A 7,797-nucleotide genomic window follows, 5' to 3' on the forward strand; every position below is an offset into this window, starting at 1 on the left:
TATTTTCAGATACGTTGTTGGGATTTTTTGTTTTGAAACAACATTGAAATTGGCTCTGATAATATCCTCTATGTGACTGTGTTCCTGTCGAAACGGCGCTATATAACTAAATGCTATTTGTCTTTGCACAAGGGACAATTAAGCCTACAGCTTCTGACAGCCGTGACCCTTGTGGCTCCATGTGGACCTCTATATGGAGGTACGTGACACGGAAGCGGCATTGCTGGCCTACTGGGAGAGTTTGAATGAAGACGAGATGGCAGACCAGTTGATTGAAATGGGACTCAGCGCTGAGCACTGCTACCAGGAAAGTGCTTAAGAGTGAAAGTGCAAATACGTAGTGACTTCTGTTCCTCATCAGATTACTTACCATGGTTCAAGAAGCCAAGAGCATTGATTTAAAAACATGTTGGTCATGGACATAGAAAACTCGGAGGCAAAGTAACTACACTTCTGGAATGTCGTTTGCCTCTGTAGAGAAAACCTCAAAGAGAAAGCAAAATGCCTTTCCGAGGAGCAGCTATTTATAGGGCCATGGCAGCCACCGGAGAGGGACATCCCAGGAAGCCCAGCTCTTTCACCGGGTGTTGTTTTTGGAATAAGAAAAAGGTCACATTCTGAGGCAACAATAGTTTAAGTCTTTGTGAACAGCCCCTTCTTTATGTTTCATTTTGTGGTCTCACCAGTAAATTATATTACTTTTTCTTCCAGGGAAAGGCAGCCCCATGGTTAGAGAAAAGCCTTTTGGGATCTGTTCCCCATCTCCGCTATCCCTCCCTTCTCCAGTGAACACGGAGATCCTTAACCTACTTTTCTGTTATTATGAGGCTCAGAGCCTGTGCCTGCTCCCTTTGAGGACAACTGGAATGCTGCCACTGACTTCAAAAAGAGCATGGGCAGGCTTCTCGTTAGTTAACATTCGTAAAGTGCTTGGAGGTACTTAGGCAACAGATGTTACATAAATGCGATTAATACTGTAACTTCGCCATCGGTTCTGCAATGCTACACTGCAACTTGGTCAGCAGGCATCTTATTTCACACTGAAGCACCACGTGTTTGCAGGATTAGGGTTTGGTTAAATGCAGACGAGGAATCTTTCCAAATTAAATGAAACTATTCCTCTACATAAATGAAGCTTCTACCTCAGTCTCCTAAATAGGGAGAACTCTTGTTTGTGTGTCTCCGTGTGAAAACTCTTTCAGAAGTATATATTAACACAAGCTCTTTATTTCTGGTACAGTTATAAAATATAGCTGTTTAGATGTCGTATGCTTGAATCATCACGGATGTCCAGGGGAGAGCAATATAATAATAGATACAGAAGGCAAATGCTATTTAATACTGATCAGTCAACCATTCACGCTAGCTTTTTCCAGTTAATTGTCAAAATTCAGTTTTATCTTCCAGTGACACAGAAAAGTCCACTAACACTGATGAGCTATGTAGGTTACGTTAATACTTTGGTATAGTTTTTTCATTGCACATTCTATGAAAACAAAGTTATTTCTTTATCATTTTACAGAGTTTACGCTGACGTTTCAAAATCTATGGGCATTTTAAAGCTATTTCAAACAGGAACCTTCAAATTAACTTTGGGCAGCGTTGCTGAACTCTCCCAGCTTGAGGCCAGGACAGCCAGAGATTTGGAAAAGACGTTAGATTCTTGGACAGACAGTCGGATGAATGCGAGTCCTGGCAATCACCTATTGATATGTAACGGCAGCCAGTGCAGGGAGCGAAAGGTGGATGGAACGTGCTCACCTGAGAAGTATCGGTGGCAGAGAGCTGGTAGAAGGAGGCGGATTGTGTATAAGTCACAGCTCGTTGCGGCAGCAATGGCAACGGGCCGGACAGTGAAATCCAGTGGCTGGAAGGGAGCAACAAGCACAAATCCCTGCGCTGTGTAGACACGTCCCCCACGTGACGCACGCTTTATGTCGTATGAGCAGAGCCATCATCCATTATGAAAGCTCGAATATGCATTAACTGATTGATTTCATTATGTTCCATGAACCATCGACTTGTTTTCAAAAATTCAATCCGCAAGATAAAATCCAATATCAAAAGTCTTTTGATAGGTTTTCTAATAAGATGTAAAAATCCCCTTTTGCATCACACCCCTGCAATTCTCCATCTACATACTTTATGCATTTCTGTTGCTCAGAGACTAAAATGAATATTTTATAGTAGCTCCTTTGTGTATTGTAAGCACTTTGTTGTCATCTGCTGCAAGGATTAATCAATTTGGTTAACCTTAATAAAAATAACGTAAATTATTAATGTGGCTATGTATCTACCATTGCAGATACTAGTTTACGTGGTGGAATTTGCAGATCATCCATGGAAAATATACTTGAAGAGCAAAGCAATGTTGTAAAAATGAACATGAGTTCAATGACAAAATAAAAACAGAGTACAAAGGAAACCTACTGTGTATTTGAAGGGGAAAACATAATGCACCTTATCAAATCAAATATTCAGCACTTGTATTCCCACATTTCTTTCATGTCAAGTACAAGAAGAAAGCAATTCTTGATATCGACAGGTGTTCTACTGATCTTCAACTGCTGGAGAACCTGAGGTACATGGATAGTTAGGGCAAATACTTGGAAGCAGTGCAACTGATCCGAGCTTTTCATTTCTTAGACGCATAATGTGAGACACTTGGAGTGTGATGTGAAGAAGTATTTAGTTCATTATTCCAGTCATGGCCTAGTAAATGTAATGCCGTTTCACGCATCTAGTGATACATTCGATGTCTGAACGCTGTGAGTCACAGCGTTTCCACAGAAGAGGATGTTCCACCGTTATTCTCTATAACTGCTGCTTTGCAGGCACTTTCAAGATTAGCATTTTCAAGACTGCTGTTCCCTACTCTACAAGTATGAGCTTTCATTCTCTTAAATTATTTGTCAACATTAAAATGTGGGATGCTTCTTTGCACTCTGCCCACCAAGTGATACAGATCTTTTCCTATAAATGTTAAGTTTGCATTCTTAATTTCCATTCCATCAGCCTTTGTGCTGCGCAGGGATGTTAAAGCTAACTCTAAACGAGCTCACTACAAGCTCGTGTCACTGAACTGTACCGTGCTCCCAGCTGTCTCCAGGCTTGACCAGTTCCCTTCAGCCGTGTACCAGCTCTGCAGTGCATACCATTCCTCAGTCAGTGCAACGACTGGCGAGGAGCAGATCTAGGTAGAGAAGTGACATTTGGCTGCAATTTGCAGGTCACAACCCCAGAAGTGGCACGCGAGTGCCGTTCTCTGAGTTGGCTGAGCTGGTGGAGCCACAGAGAGGATGGGAAGCTTCTCGCTGAACTTCATTGCACTACGTGGACATAACCTTTCTTCTTTCTCTAAAGGTTATGAGCAACTATTTTATACGGTTTTCAAGGTGATTGTTTAAAAATTTAGTTTAATGTATAGCTGCTTAAATAATTTCAATTCTGTAGTGGAGTTAAATCGGCAAACTGAGTAATAAGGGTGGGCATTTCCTCTACCCCACCTCTATTCAAATTCAGCCAACTCAGTATTTTATGTCTGTAAAAGCTTTACACTGAAGTTTGGAGAGAAATGCTGTGTACAGGTTCCTCATTAAAAATTTGTTGATTAAGTGATAAGGTCAATGGCAGGTGGCGCCTGATATATAACGCACTGAACCTGAAGATCCTTCAGACTGGGCTTCCGTTTTGCAGGGAGAAGACAGGGAAAGCAGTTCCCTTGGTTCTGGATGTCTAGGGAGGGCTGGATCCATTCTTCCTCTGTGCCTCTAGCCTCTGTCATTTGTAGAAGTCTATATTCTTTGTTCACAAGGCTGGAGAGGACCATTTTGTCGCAGTGGTATGACCTCCTGCACAAAGCGCCACAGGGTTGCCCAGCATTAGCTGTTGTCTGAACTACAGCACAAATATCCCATCTTGATGTTAAAAATGACAGACATGAGCAAGGGACTGCAACCTTTAAATGCTCTCAAGTGTTAAAAAATTGTTCCTTGTTTATAGTCAGACTATATCTAGCATCAGGGTCGTTTACAGGTAATGTATTTCTCCCCTGTGCTTTTAGCAGAGCCATTTATTAAGGCAGACCCGGTCCTGCCTAAAAGCTACCAGTCACCGTCAGTCCTTGTGCAGCTCCACTGAAACAAATACTGTTTGCCTCAGAGAGTCTGCTAGATGTAATCTGCCTTTAAAATACTTCTACAGTCGCATTTGGACCATCCACTTCATTAATTTTTTTCTTTAGTTCTTCAAATGAGCCTTGTTCCCAATTAGGTAGCTTCTTTTTCTCTTCAGTGCTTCTCAAGAGTGGACAATTGTTGACTAGGAAGTGGTGTGCACCGTAGAACAAGGTCACTGATTTCATACTTGAAAAACTACATGGAATTGTCATTTAACAACTTGATGTTCTTTCTTCAAATGATTATCCTCATGAACAGAAGCAAGAAAAGCAGAATATAAGCCAGCACAGAGACAAATACAGCAGATTATTGCACGATATGGAAAGCTGTAGTTCTGTTTTGTGCTTTCGCAGAACATTCAGGAAATATTTTGTTATATTTGGTATTCACACCCTCTTCATTCAAAGAGAATCTAATCTAATCAAATAAATATGGTAGCAGTGAGAGTCCTTACATCAAGCACAGGAAGTTTTGTGGTCAAACAAGAAACACAAAAAGCTGTCCAGAACTTCATATAGATGTCATCTAACATGATGGGAATGATTTATTAATGAGAATTTCTACCCATACAGACTGTAATTTGTCTTAATTTTAATAAGGATCTTAAATATATGTAAAGTTCACCCAAATGATGAATATCCTCCTGCTCCTGGAGCCCCTCTCACTGCCAAACAACAGCTCCAGCTTGCTGAGAGAATGCCCTGGGCTACGGCCACGGTGGGCAGAGGCTGGTGTGACCACCACAGAAGACAGTAAATCTTGGGGCTTTCTTCAGGGTTTGGCCACTTCTCCCACAGGTGAACTAAATTGTTAGTATCCATGCTCAGGTTTGGTTTCCTTGAGCTCTTAAATGCACTTGACCTGCGTCATTCTTGCTCTAGTACTAGTGATCTCGTTAATGATGTGCCTACCAAGATTTTTTTTATGTGCACCTCTTTTGGTCACTCTTTGCTCATTTCAAACTTAGTTGCAGTCCTGAATAAAGCCGCACAGCCACGAGCAAGCTTGGAACAATACTTAGCAAATGTTGGGGTTTGTGTGGATGTCCATATTCCTTTCAAATCGTGCCTTGTTTGACAGTCATATGGGTGCACTATTTGTAAGTCACCAACATTCTGTTGTTATTCACCACATTATGCAGTTTGTTGCTGAATAGTTTACTATTTCTTAGTTTATTTTTAATCGCTTTACTCTTAAACAGTTAAGCAAGGATATACATACGTGGACACTGAGAGAAGACTGACTCTGGGCTGTGAAAAGGAGCCAACATTTTCAATTACGTGGTCAGTTTACTATTTCTGCCCTCCAGCAGAAAGTTAGCATCCAGGCTCCAAAATAAGATACTAGCATTTTATTGCTAATGTTGGGCTGGCTATGGATAATAGATTTAAACTGTTATAGTCCTAATGACTTCACCACAGCAACTTAATTAAGCAATTGAACGTGACAGGCAGTGCACTGTAGGGGGATTATTGCATGCCTTTAGTAAAGCATAAAATAAAGGGCAAAAGATTTCAGCTACCAAGAAACCTTTGAAAACAATCTCCCATCCACCTTGTTGAAACAAAAGAAACCAATGGAATTTTAAGAAAGAAGAAAAGAAAATAGATCAGTCCTGCATTTAGCAGTCTGAGGATATTTATCACCATTCGGAAAAATCTGCCCAGAATACTGTATTTATTCCTCCTAACACTTTGCATGGCGATTTTTACCCTGGAACTACAAAACGATGCAAGCAATGGGTTAACATTAGGGCCCTTCTCTGTGTACTCTGACCAAGAGAAGGAATCATTAGGGAACTGTCCTCCAGGTGTGCTTTTGAGGAGGTTTGTCTCCTTTTCTGGAGACAAGTGCAACGAAATAGTATTCCCAGCTAGGAGTTAGGGGGATGGAGCCCAGTTTACTTGAGCCAAACCCTATATTATCATCAAGACTTTGCCAGACCAAAATAATGATACGAAATGGAGCAGATAAATTTGTACTGACTAAAAACTTGGGTCTAGATCGAATTAGACACTACAGAAATACCCAAATTGATTATTTCACTAAAATCTAGAGGAGAGCTGTAATTCTGGCATGATAATAACAAGCACTTTACCTGCACAAGCCGGGTACTTCTCACAAGCACTCTACTGACAGGGGCTGCCAGCATAGTTGTGCTGGGAATGCCTTCCAAGTTAAGCCTCACCTTCAGGCTTTCTTATCTAAACGTAGTGTGTGAGAAAGGGAATTGAAAAGGTTAGGGCAGTCAGAGCCAAACCAGGAGAATATGAAGCTACTCTCCTTTTTAGAGCTTTTGAGGTCAGTATGCTGCAGACTGCGTGGCGAAATAATAAAGATTTTGATTAAATCTGTTTCAATCTGGAGCAATGAAACAAAGAATAACGTGGAGGGTGCTGTGTTTCAGCCTGCGTTTGCAGAAGGGTTTGGCTTTCTTTTGATCCCTGCTTTTCTACTTGAGTTCTACTACAAGGTCTCACTGGGCTCTATCCGGTCTTCAGCGTCTGAAGGGAACTGATTTGTCCCTGCTGGATGGATAACTGACCAGTGTCAAGTGCAGGCAGTAGTTAGGTACCAATGTATTCATTTAACACAGGCTTTTTACTGTATTAGTATTGTATTGTATTGTATTGTATTGTATTGTATTGTATTGTATTTTGAAGGCTATTAAAAAACCAAACCATGAACTTCATCTCCAGCTTTCCCCCCACATAATCCTTAGATTTACCACTGGTATCAAATATATCAAATATGCCCCCTCCCATCTTGTATCTGATGTCAGTGATAAACTGTGTCTTCACAGCAGCACATGCTGTCCATTAAAGAACAGCAGACAAAAGATGATGTTCCTCAACCTACCCGGAGTTAGCAAGTGGTCAAAATGAAGAAGATGCCGTTTCTGTTTAGTTGACTGACGCCTGAACAACCGCTGATATCTGAGTCCATGAAAGAGAGCTGTGAAGTGCCTGACGCACTCCCCATCCCAGTTCAAATGCCTAAATGCCATGGAGACATTTCTGCCACTCCGGCACCAGAGCGAGGGCTGACGTTCCCTTTGTTTCCCTTTCCTGCTATCTCTCTGCTGTGCTCTCTTCCTTGAGCTGAGGATAATCACATTAGGAACATACTGTGCTTTCTATGTTTAGATCTCTAATTAGTTTACTCAATAGGGTAAGTGTAATTATCCTTGTTTTGAACCATCGTAAGAAGATGAAACCATTTGCTCAACATCTCACCCCAAATAATTTTTATATGTGCCTTTGTATCTATGAAAATCCTACTAATGTACTCCTTTTAGTAATACCTTGTGGCAACTACTTCCACACGCTGGCTGTGCCCCACATCTCGCTTTCAAGCGTTTATCTCCAAGCGAACTCCAGACCAGAGTCCTGCCCCGCTGGCACCCGGCAGCTCCCTGCGGCGGGTGAGCGGCAGAGCCACGCAGCAGGCGCAGCCAAGCAGTCACCCCTCACCGCGGGGCTCCTCACCCTCTGCAAGGCAAGCAGTGACAACTTTGAAATGTTCCCTGCTTACTCCGATAATCTGGGCCGGGGGCGGGGGGGGAGGAACCCACCAGATGTATTTCGACGTTCAGTTTCCCCCAGTCAGTTGTTTGTAA

At 41.9% G+C, this 7,797-nt stretch overlaps 1 long non-coding RNA gene across 4 annotated transcripts in view; it reads left to right on the forward strand.

Moving 5' to 3' along the window:
• Positions 1-6,766, forward strand: part of LOC134513543 (uncharacterized) — a 31,171-nt gene extending 24,405 nt beyond the window's left edge. For all 4 annotated transcript variants that reach the window (XR_010070455.1, XR_010070453.1, XR_010070456.1 and 1 more), the window contains one exon: positions 133-6,766. This is a non-coding gene — a long non-coding RNA (uncharacterized LOC134513543). The remainder of the gene's footprint in view (positions 1-132) is intronic.
• The last annotated feature ends 1,031 nt before the right edge of the window (positions 6,767-7,797 follow it).

Source organism: Chroicocephalus ridibundus, chromosome 3 (genome assembly GCF_963924245.1).
Source record: "Chroicocephalus ridibundus chromosome 3, bChrRid1.1, whole genome shotgun sequence".
Lineage (NCBI taxonomy): Eukaryota > Metazoa > Chordata > Aves > Charadriiformes > Laridae > Chroicocephalus > Chroicocephalus ridibundus.